Source organism: Camelus bactrianus, chromosome 30 (genome assembly GCF_048773025.1).
Source record: "Camelus bactrianus isolate YW-2024 breed Bactrian camel chromosome 30, ASM4877302v1, whole genome shotgun sequence".
In the NCBI taxonomy this organism is placed as follows: Eukaryota; Metazoa; Chordata; class Mammalia; order Artiodactyla; family Camelidae; genus Camelus; species Camelus bactrianus.
The window spans coordinates 10,059,108-10,075,347 of record NC_133568.1 but is presented as its reverse complement, the minus strand read 5'-3'; the positions used below and the strand labels follow the sequence as shown (position 1 = coordinate 10,075,347).

General features: G+C 47.4%; 1 protein-coding gene across 5 annotated transcripts in view; it reads left to right on the top strand.

Annotated features, from left to right (window-relative positions):
• The window catches only part of ZBTB7C (zinc finger and BTB domain containing 7C), a 314,432-nt gene that overhangs the window by 61,439 nt on the left and 236,753 nt on the right, over positions 1-16,240 (top strand). For 2 of the 5 annotated variants that reach the window (XM_074355488.1, XM_074355486.1), the window contains exon 2: positions 903-1,121. The exons of 1 other annotated variant lie outside the window; for it this stretch is intronic. The gene's annotated coding sequence lies outside the window, so the exon portion shown is untranslated. Of the gene's footprint in view, positions 1-902; positions 1,122-1,148; positions 1,334-16,240 lie in introns of those variants that run through there. 2 more of the 5 variants (XM_074355489.1, XM_074355491.1) reach the window with 1 other exon arrangement.

Below are 16,240 nucleotides of genomic sequence, written 5' to 3'. Positions count from 1 at the left end.
AAATGCTGAGGCATGGCTACTTCTAGCTGGAGCCCCTTACCACTCACCCCCCTCGCCACCTCAGAATGTGAGCTGAGTCTTAGCTAGATATGTGATCACGCAGTGGAGCCCGTGGTGTCTTTGTCCCTCACCCAGTGAGCTTGAGATGTCTGGTTTTCTTTAATTAACAGTGATCTTTTGATGTTCTGACTACCTGTTTTTTTGCAAAAACTCCTTTATATTCTGGCTCCTCCCTTGCCTCTTCAGAGAAGTCCCTCAGAGCTGAGAGGCTGCCTCTTGTGCTTAAGTCCTCAGCAAGTCCACTGAATAAATCTTTGCATCTTCACCTTTGTCTCTTGCTTTGAGTGAAGGGCTGTGAAGGAGGTGTGTTATCGGTCACAGGTGAGTGGCCTCCCTGGAGCCACCTGGGGCAGGACTTCCAGTGTGCTGCTGTTTGGGGGCTCCAAGAGTTGAGGAAGGTTCCTGGTAGACATGGCCTTGTTCTTTGTGAGTCTCTTTGGGGGAGGGAGGGCTCCTGGGTCCTCCCTCTCTCCTGGGGCAGTGAGGGTCTGTTGTGGGTATGAGCTGAACTCTGAATGGTGAGTAGGATGGGTGACTGAAGGTGGGCCTTTCAGGAAGATGAAATGAAACATGCAGAGGTAAGAAGATAAGAACAAAGATGTGTGTGTGTGTGTGTGTGTGTGTGTGTGTGTGTGTGTGTGCATGCTTGTGCACACATGCACTCTGAGGCCTGGGTATAGGGCTGGTGGGTGAGATCCTGGCAGTGAAGACCCTAGCTGAGGTACAATCTGCATGGTCACCTGGAGTTACAAGACCTAATAATAATAATAAGCAAACAAACAAACAAAAAAACAGTATCTGGAAAGTTCTAGAACAGTTAAAATTTGAGCCTCTTCCTGCAGGTCTCTTCTGAAGCAGCTGGGAACTCAGAAGGCCTCATTACCCGTGAGGAGCAGGCCCACCAGGAGAGCAGTAAGGGATGGCGTGGAGCCCCCCAGGGCCTGAGGAGTGAACACACTCTACAGCTCGCTCGCCTCCAAGTCAGAGGACCGCACCACCGGGGAGACTCAGGAAGAATTGATACTCCGGCCCCCGGTGACATGTACATGGTGTAATGACAGGTAATGAGCCTGAGGTTCATCCATCCTCTCTGAATGATGTGGCAGGTAGGAGAATAGATCAGCCTGCAGTAGACATATAACATCAACTCTTGGAAGATAACTATGCAAACGAAGCAGAGGAAGGCCTGATAAGATGACAGATGGACGCTTTATAGTTATTAGTTCTGCCCCAAGCGCTTGCTGGAGCTAGGCACCGGAAGATTTAGCGTCAGGTAGGTTCACTTACTATATACCTTATGGGAAGGCCTGATGCTGGGATGAATGTAGCCCCTCTTGTTTTAAGACCTCAGAGTAACAAACTAAGACATTATTTCCCATCAGCTCCCTTGGGAAGCAGGGCATGGATGCCAGTGGGGAAACAGGAAGCAAGGGGACTAGGAGTCTTTCCTGTATCGGTGGCACCTGAGGGGTAGGCCAGGAAGCCTCACTGGCTGAGGAGCCTTCTGGATTGGGTCTGATTTCTTGAATGACAGGTGAGGTGATGGATTGGTATTTCTTGTAAAAATGGGCATAGGTCCTTTGTGATTCCCTTTATCCCTCCAAGGGTGCTAGGGCGAGTAGCAGATGGCCAAGGCTGGCTGGGGTAGGTCATGAGTAGGGGTCTGGAGAGCATAGGAGGGGCTGGCAGACACCCTGGGTCTAGCAGCTTATCTGAGGAGGTCAGCCAAGGCAGGAAGCATTGAGAAGGTTCCCAGAGCCTAGAGGGCAGGGCCCTGAGGCTGGAAGAAACTGGGCCCATTGAGACTGGAGACCCCAAAGATGAGCTCTGGTCCAGTGGAGGGCCTGTTCCCATTGGCCCTCTGGTCCTCACTGTGTGTATCATACTGGGTACCACTCTGGCAGTTTCCACCATGGAAAAGACAGCAGTCTGGGGCCTGAGCAAAAATAGCTTGGGGCCTTGGGAAACTGACCAGGGCAGGGGGAGAAGGCCAGTGGCTTGAGGCAGGATACCCAAGGGGGTGGGGCAGATTCCATCCCAGTGCAGGCCAGTGTCAGGGTCCACAGGACCGAGCCAAGGGGTGGGGAGGGGCAGAGTATTAGAACTTCTGGGTGGCCTTGTTCTAAATCAGGCAGAAAGAATAAGATGAAGAAGGAATCCTGAAAGCTGAGCCCACTTCTAGGAAATGGATCAGCCATAGGCACCAGGCGGTCCCAGGACTTGGCTTCTGTCCCTATGAGCAAATGGAAGGGAACGGAGCTTTGGGGACCCCACTGAGTATAGCAGGGGTCTGGCTATGCCTGAAGGGGCTTCGCTAGGTGCCTGGGGCTGGCTGTGCCTCTGGGCACCCTAGACCCTAGTGTACTGGCCCTGGGCTGTTCTCAGACTCCCAGCTCTCAGTGGGCCAGGTGGTCTGTGCATTTTAGGCTTGACTGGGGACCTGGGCAGGGCTGACCCTGTGGGGCCTCGTGGTGGGAGGTAATGGGGGGCAGGAGGAGGCAGAAGAGGCCCGGCCTGCAGGTGGGTAGGTGAGGACGCACATCATCTGTGCAGCCTCGGGAAGGTAAGGGGCAAACTACTTCCTGATCAAATCAAGAAAGAGCAGAGGCTTGAGTCAATCAGAAGACTCTTAACCTAGTTTCACAATGTTGACCGAGTGCCTGTTGTGCCGTGGGCCCTGCGCTAGGTGCCAGAAATGCGAAGATGCATGAGGTGTGTCTGCTCCCAGGGAAGGGAAGACGGGGCAGAGGAAAAAGCATGGGAGTAGAGACAGATCCAGGGCTCTGGGAGCCTCAGCCTCCTGTCTTCAAAATGGGGACAAGACTTTCTCACTCACAGGCTGGTTGGGAAAATTAAATAACATAAAATAAAACATGCGAAACACTTAGCACAGCAGCTGGCACCATCGTAAGTGATCAATCATTTAGTTTTCTTCCATTGTTCTGCTCTTGGAGGAGCTTGCAGTCTGGCAGGGGAGGGAGCAAAGAAGGCTGGGAGAAGATGCATCTTGATTCCCAGGGCTTCTGACTGCTAACCGGGTTTGAGGCCTGGACTTTGAAAACCTGGTTATTGGCGTTCCTCTGGCCATGGAAAATGTGGTTTAAGGTGGATCCGGACACTCAGAAATGGTGATTGCATGTGAGTGCTTTGGCAGTCGCTGGGCCCGGGGATTCTTTCTGGGCAGTGAGTAGGATAGAGGGTGGGAGGGGTGGGTCCAGGAGTTCACAGAATTGTTGAGAAGAGAGGACATTCTCGGAATGCTTGGAGGTTTCCAGAGCTGTGCTTAGACAAGACTTAGGACTTGGAGCAGGGCTGCCCAGAGAGACTGAGCACCAGCCACACATGTGATTTTGAATTTTAAACAAATGAAATTAATCATAATAATGTTTCATTTAACTCAACACATCCAAAGTATTATCATTGCAACATGTAGTGACTATAAAGATTATTCATGAGATAGTTCACAGTCTTCTTTATGTACGAAGTCTTTGAAGTCCAGAGTGTGTTTGATATTTACATTCTATCTCAGTTTGGACTAGCCACGTTTTATATGCTCAGTGTGGCTACTGGCTACTGTATTGGGCAGCTCAGATCTAGAGTTTAGAATATCTTGCCCAGGGGCGTCCAGAGGCCAGCTGTGTCCTGAGCTAAATAACAGGGTTTACTATTATGGCTTCTTCTCATGACACAGCTGAAGCGAATCCCTGGGGAAATTGGTGTGTGAATAATCAGAGACGTCTTGAATGACTTGTTTGGATGGTGACGTCTGTTCTCTGGAACCAGCCCTGGCTGTGGGCCTGTGCCGCTGACCTCAGGATGCCACCGCTTGCTGGGTCTGGGGCTGACCTCGGGCAGTCCCCAAAGCTCTCTGAACTTGAGAAGCTTCGTTGAAAGTGACACTAATAACGTCTATCGCACTGGGTAACTATGAGGACTAAATAGAATAGTAATTACTCTGTGACCTTCAGTGTAAAAAAATAATGCTTTTTATTTCCCTAAATTAAATGAAAACCGATTTGAGTTCCCCTGTGGGCTAAGTTTGGCAGAAGTTTCCCAGCAGGAATTTCTGTAGTTCTGTCTTCGCCATTCTGCTGTATGATTACCATGGGGCTTCGTAGGGCAGGACAGATGGGGAGAGGGTGAGCCTGGACCTTGGCCCAGGGTGGCATGGTGGCTCTCTGTGGCCCTCCTCATCCAGAGCCACGTGGTCATCCCTCAACCAGCTTGTGCTCCACGTCAGCTCTGCCATGGAGCACCTGGGGGCCCCCAGGTTTTCATCTCCAGAGTGTGGACACCACCGTGGTGCTGTGTTTCAGCAGAGTGAGTGCTGCTGGCCGCTCCAGGGCCCATTGCCTAAAGCCATCCCAAGTGTCTTGGGGCCCAACCCAGGCACCCTACTCCAAAAGCTGCCCTTCCTCCCTTGCCTGCTGTCTCCCAGCCCTAGCCTTTGAAACGAAGGTCCATCCCCACCTTACCTGCCCTCTTTCTTCCCCAGCCGTGAAAATACAGGTTACCCCCGTTAGGGCCAGGGAACCCACTGCCATGGAATGCGGCCGCTCTTTCTGGGCAGGGGGGAGGGTAGTTTTTAGTCCTCTGTGAATGACATCTGCTCCAGGCACTGGCTCCCAACAGCAGCAGAAAACAGCAATTGCTCTGCACGTGTGTTAGCATAGCATCCTGACCCGTGCCGCTGGCACCAGGTTGGCACTCCACAGAGTCAAGTTCCGCTACGCCCAGCCCCACCTGAGGAATGAGTTAAATAGTTCCTGCCTTGGGGTTTTTCTGAGACTCAATGAGCTAGTGTATGTGAAAGTTTTTCGTCAAGTGTTCTTGAGACTCTTAATTCCCTCCCTGGGGTGTTTTCTTGTTTGGGAGCTGGGTTGATTCTAAATGTGTCCTCCACTCAGCTCACATGGCATGTTGGGCCACTACGCACTGTCCTTTCACCAGCTGGCCCCGCTGGGTGCCCCTCCCTGCAGGATGAGCACCTCTGAACTAACCCCGTGTCTCCTGTGTGTCAGTGGCAGGTCTCCCTGACATCCTTATTTTTTTTAGCCTATTGTGTGGGGTGTCTGACTAGTGCCCCTGAGTTTGGAATCTACCCCAGTTATCATGAAAGTTCATAATCTGTCTTTCCTGGGCCTCAGGGGAGTGAGGCATGGACCTAAGGAATAGGGTCCTCGTCTCCTACCTGCCTTGGGTTTGGTGAGGATTCTGCGATGGGGAAGGACATTTGAAGAGTCTCTATAGGCAGATTGCCCAACCTCAGGATGAAGCAGGATAAGGAGGTGCAGGTCAGTGATGCAAAGAGTAACCAGGTGTCAGCTGTGCTGGAATCAGTGCAAAGTCTACAGATAAATGAGAATTCTCCATGCCAGGGGACTGAAGTGACATTTTCAAAGTTGGTTCAACGTCTGGTTGTGTGTGGTTGGGCCAGTGATCCATTGATGCTCAGCACAGTGATCTGTGGGTCCTTGTGTTGCTGTCTCTCTGGACAGGAGCTTCCTCCCCCCAGAGCACTTGGCTTCTGCTTCCTGCACCTGTCCTGGGGCCTGAGATCTCAGGGCTGTCACACATCCTTAAAGAATCCTTCAAACTGGTGTCCTTGTGACTTAGTCTCTATTTTAAAAGGTAATCTATGGCACCTGTAGGGGACAGTGGGGAGGGGGGTGTCATAAAATCAGGCACATTAAGGTAGAGTGACAGTCTAGGTTCTTTCTAAGTTTGCTGTGTGACCCTGAGCAGATCTCTCAACTTCCCCAGGCCTCAACATTCTCGTCTGTTAAATGGGTATGAGAAAGTGCAGGGGTTTAATCCTGTTGCAGACATGCACGTGTTTGAAAAGTAAGAGGCGCTGTGAATCTTAATCACCAGAGCTTTGCGCATATCATGGCAACACCTTTTTCCTCGCCTAATCTAGAAGTGTGTAACTCTGCTCTTCAAAATTAGTCCCTTTATTGCTTCCTGGGAGTCCACGGGGAACAGTTTCTGATAGATCACCTTAAAATTTTGCAGCAGGGAGAGGCAGAAAGCCACATTGCCCTTGACTGACAACCTTCCTATGGGTATTTAACAATTTTAAATTTTCATGATTCCTCTGATAAAAATAGTGCCCGACTAAAAACAAATACATTTGTATTTTCCATCTCCTTAATTAGTTTTTAATTTGGTGGTTCTTATTAGCTTAAAATCATCTTGCTGCAATGGTCCTTGGATGATAAAAAATGTGAAAACCACAATCAATTCCTGAGATATCTTGCTATTTAATTATGCTGATTGGAGCACCAGAGACCCCTGGCAAAACAAACCTCTCAGAATAAGCTTGATTTGTGTAATTTGGTTTTTAAAAATTTTGGATGCATATTTATCACGTTCAACTACGTGTTCTTGTTCTCCTTGAGATTCTGACTCATCTCCTAAGAGACGGGTGGAGGGATCCACGGGCTGGGGGGACCCTGGGACTCCAGCTGAGTCCATGGAGTTGCTGGCAGAGGCTGATCTGAAAGGAGCACGGGGTCCCCAGCTTGTCTGGTCATTGAAAAGTATCTTTTCTTAAAATTAAAAAAAAAAAAAAAGGAAAGGTAAAATGTCACCCAGAGACCCAGAGACAGCCCAGGGAAGGATAGGCTGATAGAATTTTGGAGCTTGGTGGTAAGAGAGAGCCCACCGTGAAATCCCAGGTTAAGGATGTATCTGGAACTTAATTCTATAATGTGACATGACTTTGGAGACCCTGGGAAGACCTAGTTGCTCAAAAGGATATGTGCCCCGGCATCCAAACCCATGGATCAATATTAGCTTTGCTGACAGTGGACAACTGGATGTGATGAAATGGGAGAGACCCAGCACCATGCATGACACTTTCCTGCCACGAAGATGAACATCATTCTGCTCCATAAATCTAATGACCACCTTGTACAGGAACCAGGGGAGCAGGTGAAACCCCACTGCAGGGAGGCCGTCACAGATCCAGACAGAGAGGCTCCTCAGGACGAGTGCCCTAACTTCTCCAACAGAAGGTCGAGGGGAAATGACACGGAGATGGGAGGGAATTGTTTAAGATTTGCAGTCTTAAGAGACACACCAACTGAGCTCAGTGTATGGGTTGGGTTTGACTCAAGCCTACCTGCTGTAGGAGGACGTAGTGGAGAGAATCAAGGAGGTTAGAGACAGGCTGGGCGTTAGATATTCAGGAATTGTTGTTAATTGTTTTGTGGTGACGTTATTTACCGAAGTATTTACAGATGATATGATGCAATGTCTGGGATTTTCTCTGAAATACTTTAGATAAAAAAAGACGAAGCAAAAACAGATTGTTGGATATTATTGAAGCTGGTTGGGTGATTGGTGATAGGTTTATCTGAAAAGCTCAATAATAGAAAGTAAAATAATAATAAATGCTCTTACTAACTGGCTGAGCCCTGAAATTTCACCATTAGAGCTTTATTCCTCTAGCTTAAGCCTTTCTTCATCCATAATGTACAGCTTCTACTGGGAACATGATTTACCTTCTGGGAAGGTAACAGTGGGGTGATAGAACGTTTCCCAGGGCAGACACTGTAGATGTCCCATGCGAAAGGGTTCCAGGCAAGGTAAGGTGGTCTTGGAAAAGGTGGTCTTGAACTAAGCCAAACAGCTTTCTTCAGAGCCGTGGTTATACTCTGAATGTATGTTACTGCATACCGTGCATCCTGGGTAGGGGTGGGTGGTACCAGTGCCATGTTCCCCAGAATAATTTGTCATGTGCTTCAGAGGAAATAGAAGCTTTCAGCTCCTCTAAGGAATATCAGAAAGGTCAGAAATTTGGGTTCCAGAGCTGTTTCTATTTACTAACTAGTTTTTGGTAAATCACTCAAACTCTCTGAGCCTCAGTTTTCTTATCTGTAAAATGGGCTGCATGTCACCTGCCACTTACCTTCCAAGAATATGAAAGGGTTTTGTGCAGTGTAAAACCCAAGACCAAAGGTTAAATTGTATGACTATTATTTGGTGCTACTTTCTGAAACTTGGTCCACAGATGTTTTCTTGGAAGCTCATGGCTCTCTGTACATGTGTAGTCTAACATCACCCAAAGTGTGGACTATCTTGGGTGTCACATGCTCAAAAGATACAGAGGAGGTAAAAAGCTCTCTGCCCTTTGGGAGCTCACAGTGGAACTGGGGAGGCAGTAAGAATAAACAGTGATGGGACAAAGCCATCTAGCCCTGGGGATAAATGAAGGATTCTGGTTCAGAGGAAAGGGAGTTCGCTCTTGGCTGGTGTCATCTTCGAAGGCTCCCTGGAGGAGGTGGCACTTGCCCTGGGCCTTCCCCTGAACATGGGGAAAATTTAGATGGTTCATCCCTTTGTTGGTTAGGGATCACTTGGTTGGAATACTTCCCCGTCTCCCGCCCCCATACGCCCACACTCTGCAGCTGAGCACATAAACCTTGTTTGGATTACGGTATTATCTGACTTGGGGGCCCGAGTCTTCTCTATCCGGAACTGGGGTCATGCTCCACTTGCCTAGCCCTTCCAGCCACTCCCATCCTCTCCTCCTCTCTGTCTCCACCCCTTGTTTCCATCTTCCCACCAGAGCTTGGATAAGCTGGGATTACTCATCCTGTCCACACTCACGCACTCCTGCCCTGTCTTTTAAGCAAACAAAAAAAGTCAACCACAGAAACAAAGCAATAAATTATGACTCAGAGACACCCAAGCCTTCATGTGGAAATGTTTATTATCATCATCAAATCATTCCTTAGGGCAGAGAGAGAAGCCGGCCTGAGTAGGAATCTTGCAAAAGATAGGCAGCAGTTGCTTAAGTAAAGGTGAGGGATCTGAGGCCCTCCTGGGAGCTGGTCCAGTTTCTTGGGTGCAAAGAGCTGGCTAGGGGCTCCCACTCCTGCAGGGTGTGCAGGGAGTGATTCAGGATGAATAGCAGTCAAGGGCACTTGTTAGTAAGAGCCCACACTGTCCTTAGTTTGCACAACAGAAATGGAAGAAAAGGTCCTAGAAAAGGACAGGGCTGTGGCAGGTGCTTCAAGTCAACACAGGGTCCCAGCTCTGCACCACTCAAGGATTCAAAGATAACCTGGCTGCATCCCGTGTTCTCAAGAGTCCTGCGTGGACAGAGTTCAGCCCACTTTCGGCACATGTTAAGGCTCAGAAAGCTGTTGGTACTGGTATTTTGGGACGGACTTACTCAGCGCCTGCCATGAAGTTGGCCCCACTGTGGACCTTCACTGCATCCACACACCGCACAGCCCGGTGCTGGGTTCTGGCTCCGCCACTTGGGGCAGATAACCTAGTGTCCCTGAGCCTCAGCGTCCTCAAGTGGAAGATGGGGTAACCACACCTCCCTCCCGGGATGGTTGGGAGGATGAAATGAGATGGTCCAGAGAGAGCTGTTGGCCTCCCGCCCCCGCCACTGGGAAGTAAGAGACATGGGACAAGGTGCCCCGAGACTCAGTTTCCTTATCCATTAACTGGAAATAATTAGATCACCTGTCCTACTGACAGCGTTTAACTATGAAAAGAGAGTTTTGATGGGCAGTGTATGTAAAAACGCGTCAGATAGCATAAAGAGCTAGGCAGACATTTAACACCTGTGTTCCTGTGTGTTCACGTATACAACCCACACATGCAAACTGTCCTCAGAAGGTGAAATCGCAGAGTGGCAAAATGTGTCCGCAGCATGTCAGGTGGTCTGGAGGGGAGAGATGAAGCCACCTGATGCTAGACTGGTTTGAATTGTGTTTCTTGGTCATTTCACTTTCCCAGAGGCTGTTTGTCCACTTTTCTGGATGCTGGCACTGGCGACAGTGCAGGGTGTGGGAGAAACACATGGGGCCAAGCCTGGCAGGTCTGGCATCCAGCTCTGCCTCAGACATTGCCTTGTGGGACCCTGAGCAAGTCTTGGAACTGCTTCCGCAGACATGAAATAAATGTTAAAAACTGCCGGCCACAGTTTTCACAGAACTAGAACAAAAAATTTCTTAAATTTGTACGGAAACACAAAAGATCCCTAATTGCCAAAACAATCTTGAGAAAGAAGAACAGAGCTGGAAGAATCATGCTCCCTGATTTCAGACTATACTACAAAGCTACAATCATCAAAACAGCATGGCACTGGCACAAAAACAGACACTTAGATCAATGGGACAGGATAGAGAGCCCAGAAATAAACCCACAAGCCTATGGTCAATTAATGTACAGCAAAGGCAAGAATATACAATGGTGAAAAGACAGTCTCTTCAATACATGGTCCTGGGAAACTGGACAGCTACATGTAAATGAATGAAATTAGAACATTCTCTAACATCATATACAAAAATAAACTCAAAATGGATTAAAGACCTAAATGTAAGATTAGATACTATAAAACTCCTACAGGAAAACATAGGCAGAACACTCTTTGACATAAATCATAGCAGTATTTTTTTGGATCTGTCTCCTAGAGTAATGGAAATAAAAATAAACAAATGGGACATAATTAAACTTAAAAGCTTTTGTACAGCAAAGGGAACCATAAACAAAACAAAGGATAACCTTTGGAATGGGATAAAATATTTGCAGACGATGTGACCAACAAGGGATTAATTACCAAAATATACAAAGAGCTCATAGAGCTCAATATCAAAAAACCAATCCATTCAAAAAATGAGCAGAAGACCTAAATAGACATTTATCCAAAGAAGACATGCAGCTGGCCAACAGGCACATGAAAAGATGCTCAGTATAGCTAATTATTAGAAAAATGCAAATCAAAACTACAGTGAGGTTAATCACCTCACACCAGTCAGAATGGCCATTAAAAAGGCCACAAACAATAAATACTGAAAAGGGTGTGGAGAAAAGGGAACCCTCCCACACTGTTGGTGGGAATGTAAATTGATGCAGCCACTATGGAGAACAGTTTAGAGGCTCCTTAAAAAACTAAAAATAGAGCTACCATGTAATCCAGCAGTCACAATCCTGGGCATATATTTGGAGAAAACTCTAGTTGGGAAAGATACATGCACCCCAATGATCATAGCAGCACTATTTACGATAGTCAAGACATAGAAGCAACCTAAATGACCATCAACAGATGACTGGATAAAGAAGATGTGGTGTATATTTACAGTGGAATACTACTCAGGCATAAAAAAGAATGAAATAATGCCATTTGTAGCAACATGAATGGACCTAGAGATTATCATATTAAATGATAAGACAAATATTGTTTGATATCACTTACATGTGGAATCTAAAAATGATATAAATGAACTTGTTTACAAGACAGAAATAGACTCACAAAAACAAATTTACGGTTACCAAGGGGGAAAGGTGGCAGGGAGGATAAATTAGGAATTTGGTATTAACAGACACACACTACAAAATAGATAAACAACAAAGGACAAGGAATTATATTTAATATCTTGTAATAAACTATAGTGGAAAATAATCTGAAAAATTATATATATATACATATAACTGAATCACTTTGCTGTACACCTGCAACTAACACAACATCGTAAATCAACTATACTTCAATAAAGATATTTAAATAAAGAGCAGGTTTTTTAAAAAAACAAAAAAAAAAAATGCTGACCATATGACAAGAGGCTCCAACAGGACAATGCGTTAAAGCCTTTCTGAGTCGTAAAGCAGTGACCAGATGGAAGAGGCCACCGTCTTTATGACTGTCAGCCAGGCCTTCTGAGCCCCGTGCAACAAAAGATTTAATAACACTTGTTAATTGATTAATATGCATCCTGCCATTTCATCCGCTTCTGGGGAGGCAGTGGCAATTATTTTTATGTTAGGGAGACACTCCTTAAAGAAGCTTCCCCTGACCCTGACCCTCTGTTGCTTTTCTGAGTCAGAGGGTATATCTTCTTCCAGCTTTGGTGGGTAACAGTCAGGCGGCCGTTGGCGCTGAGACCAGCTAGCCATTTACCCACTTATTCTAATTCACTTTGTAACTCAGCACTCACTCTGGGCATTGATTTACAGTTAATGGTTCATCTTTAAATGAATACTTATCTGGAATCTTTCATGAGTCAATGGTGGTGGTATTGACCTGGCAGCCAGGTAATGAGTCCTAGAGTGCTAAGTTTTTTTTTTTCTCCAAGGGAGAGCAACATCCATTTTCCCTTCCCGGCCACATAAAGAACCCTCCACAAATACACACTCATTTTATTTTCAGGCCACAGTGGAAAGCGTGCAGGGCTGAGTGGGGAGATAGGGGCTCTCAGCCCAGCCTTGCTATTAACTCCCTGTGTGATGCCAAGAAAGTCACTTGACCTCTCTGGGCCTCAGTTCCCCCATCTGCTGGATGCTGCAAGGTTGGGAGGGGAGTTCTTCCACCGAATCTCTGACTAGATACACCAGCCCAACAATGTGTGCAATAAATAAGAGAGATCCACGTTCAGATGACAAAAGTAATAGTTGCTTTGTATAAGGAAAAAAATTAAAACAATATGCAGGTGTTTCACTGAGAAAGTGAAGGAAATTGTGAGACCTCACCCATCCCAGAGATCATCACTGTCAACAATTGAGGGAATTGTTACATCTGTATCACTGTCTATATGTACATTGTTACATGGATCTGGAGAAATAGACCCATATTACACAAAAATGGGATCAAGCTATTATGTTCCGCAGCGTGTGTTTGTACCTAATATAATCTTTTAAAAAAAACGACTCATCCATCTTGTTTTTTATAATATGGTTTCTATAATATGCATGTAATTTATGAATAGGCTAGAACTAATTTCACCTCCTCAGTCGATGTCTGGGTGGTAGCAGTACATTTTAATGGATGTGATGGTTGGCTGCCCCCTCCTACTTTGGGAGGGGAAGAGCATGTTCCCATGGCAAAGCCACCGTCCTGAGGGTGCCGCCCTTCTACCTCTCCAGGACTCTTCTCCCACAAGTACTGTGGCTGAGCAATGCCAGGGCACTGCCCCCCAGAGCTGGGGGCGCCCAGGCCGTGCTGGGACCACAGGGAGGAAGGAGTAGGGAGGGCTGGGCAGGCAGGAGCCTGAGAATATGAACATTGTACTTAGTGCTGTTTGGCTGCTCCTGGAACCTCAGGACGTCAGGAGCTGGGATAACTGAATCAGGGCTGGCGGGAGCAGATGTGGGCACAGCCCTCCAGCGCTGGGCACGCCTTGAGCAGAGTTGGCTTAGTGCCCCAGCCCTTCCTTCAGTCCTTCCTGCCCCCTCTAGAGAAGAAGCAGGGAGGCCAGTCCAAGCAGGCTGCCATGTGCACTCTGTTCCTGGCCTCTTCTTGGCCAGGGGCGAGTGACGCACCCTTTGCTGCTGGGTCCAGCACCCATTTTTCAGAGGGGGCAGAAAGGAGAAATGTTTGGCTCTTGCACATAGAATTATTTCCCATTTCCTCTTTCCTCTGTGTTTAATTGAATTAGAATTTTTTGTACAGGTAAAGCATTTATACAGTTGAAAAATCAAAATGAAACACAGAAGTGTACACCAAGATTTCTCACTCTGCCTGCTGCTCTCTGTAGGCCACCGTTTATATAACTTCCAGGTTTATTCTTCCAGTGTTTTCTTCCAGTGTTTATGTTAAAATGGAGAAATCTGAATATACATTCTTAGCTTACTGCTTTACCATACAAAAGGTAGCCTACTGTATCTGTCATGTACACCTTGCTTTTTTATTTCCCTAAATATATGTCCGTGAAGTCTCTCCATATTAGTACACAGAGCACTTCCTCAATTTTTAAAAATAGCTGCGTAGTACTCCACTGAATACATGGACAGTTTTTTAAACCAGCCTCCTTAGAGAGGGACACTTGGGTCATTTCCTTTTTTTTTTGCTCTTAAAAACAAGTCTGCAATCTGATGTTAGTCAGAGCCTTTTGTTGCCTGTGTGTGTGTTTTAAATTGCAAACCACCTCAAATCTTTTCTAGAAGCAGGCAGAGTATGTATTATTTATAAACAGTTAAGTGAATACAACTTTGCTCCCAGATTCCTGTGCTGTTTCCTTATCCTACAAGCAATAGCCCCTTCGCATTCCATAGTCACCAAAGCATCTCCCAAGATGTGGTGTCCTTTGCCTGCCAACCTGTGCTGATAGAAGTAGTCTTTACTCTCATTCCCTCTTGTAGTTTCAGTGAAGACTCAACCCAGGGCCTGAGAGACTGGGAATCTTTAGAAAGGTTTCTTGGGGTCCTGAGTGCAGTGGGAGAAGCATCCTGGCCTGGACCAGTGAGAAGGCGTGGATTCCAGTCCCAGATCTGCCACTGATGAACCAAATGATTCTGTACATGTCTCTTCCCACACAGGTGAGCTGAGCGCCTGAGGTGCATCCCCATCCTTACTTCTTGTGATTCTAGGAGCAACCAAGTGGCGATAAGTACAGTTTTTAAATCCTTAGGTGCTGGATAGCAGTCAAGTGTCACCTTCTCGACGAGGGGGCCTGTGCTGGTGCCTCACCTCCCTGGGTGGCTGGAGTGCTTTCTTTAATGAGAAATCAAAGCTTTGATGACACTGGCTTGTAGCTGGTAATAAAATGATGCCCACGTGCAGATTCCCATTACTCAGAAGTACATTCATTTGGCTACAGATTTGCAAAGCCCTTTCATTGCCAGTGCATGAAAAAGGGATATTTCACACATGTTTCACATTAGCACCGTGATTTAGCCTCTGAGTGAATAAGAATCAATGCAACAGCCAACTGCCACCTGAGATCCCATTTATGTTATGTTACAAGCCGCCGCAGTCCCACCTTTGACTGCGATCTTGTCAGATCTGATAAGGTAATGATAATAATAACTTACATTTTCGTTATATGAGCTCTTTCCCCAGGGCTTGGCCACCTGCACATGTGTCTTTTCTGTGGTCTGTCAGTTCCTGTTCAGAGTGAGGCCTAAGTCGGTGGGGGCCCCACATGGAGCCTCACTCCACAAAAGAGATCTCGGCATCATTTATCAATGAATCAGTTGGTAGATCAGTTAGTCATTCAATCCAGTGTGGTCGTGCATAGCAACCCTCAAACGCAGGTGCCCACACCCTGGGGGACCCTCCTCCAGGCTTCCTGCTTCAGCCCTACCTGCGCCCCTCTGATCTGATTTGCATGTTAAATGTCTTTGGAGTCTGCCAATTTCCTTCATCCCCCTGTCACCCTCCCCCGGATCTGCCCAACAGCCCAAAAGGTCCCTCTGCATTTTCTCTTGCCACCCCGATCCCCACCCTGACCCTCACACAGCACACAGTAGTTGCTCTGGTAAATATGCTCATGTGACCAGAGCGCTCCCTGTTTAAACCCTCTCAGGGCCTCTTGCTGAATCTGGGATAAAGGGAGAAATTCTCACCAGTGCCCACAGGTCCCGCCCACCCCATTCCTCCCGGCTCCCTTTGCCCCTTGGTTTCTAGGACAAGCGGTGCTCTTTCCTACTTCAGGAGGTGTACACCTGCTGTCTCTGGACACTGGCTGCCCTCATCTTCATGGGTTTAACCCCTGCGCACCCATCAGAGAGCAGCTGGGCTGTCCCGTCCCCTGAACCTTTGGGCTGGGTCAGGCCCTCTCTTAGCCCTAATCACAGTTGTAATTAGTAATTAGTAGTTAGTATCTGCCTCCTCAGGAGACAGTAAACTCCACGACTCACTGACAGCGGATCCTGGCACAGCGCACAGAACCAGAACGTAGTAGGAGCAGACTGAATGCGGCGGGGAGTGGCGCGTGAGCAAGCCATGTCCTGGAGGGCAGGGCAGGGGACGCAAAGGATTCGGGACGCCCAGTGGACACTCTCTTTGTAGCAACCACATTGAAAGAATGGCACCGCCGTGGAACTGCAAAGGATTTCAGAGGTGGTCCTAGGCCCAAGCCCTTCTTTCAGGGAGGGAGTAATGGTGGTGGGTAAGACCAGGGGCTCTGGAGTCAAACTGCCTGGCTTCTGGGTGTGCGCTCTTGGGCAAGTTGTCTAACTTCTCTGAATCTCAATTTCCCCATCTGTAAAATAGGGATAATATGTTTTCCAGAAAAACATTTTGAGAAAAATATTATGAGAATTAGGTGAGAAAATCCGTGCTAAGTGCTTAGCACAGTGCCGGTCCTGGGCATATATTTGGCTGTAATTATTATAGAGGATGACATTGAAGCCCAGAGAGGTTAGGCTTCCTGACTGAGACCACACAGCCTGGTTTTCTGTGCCAGCTGCTGGACTGGGCTATCAGAAGTGCTGGCAC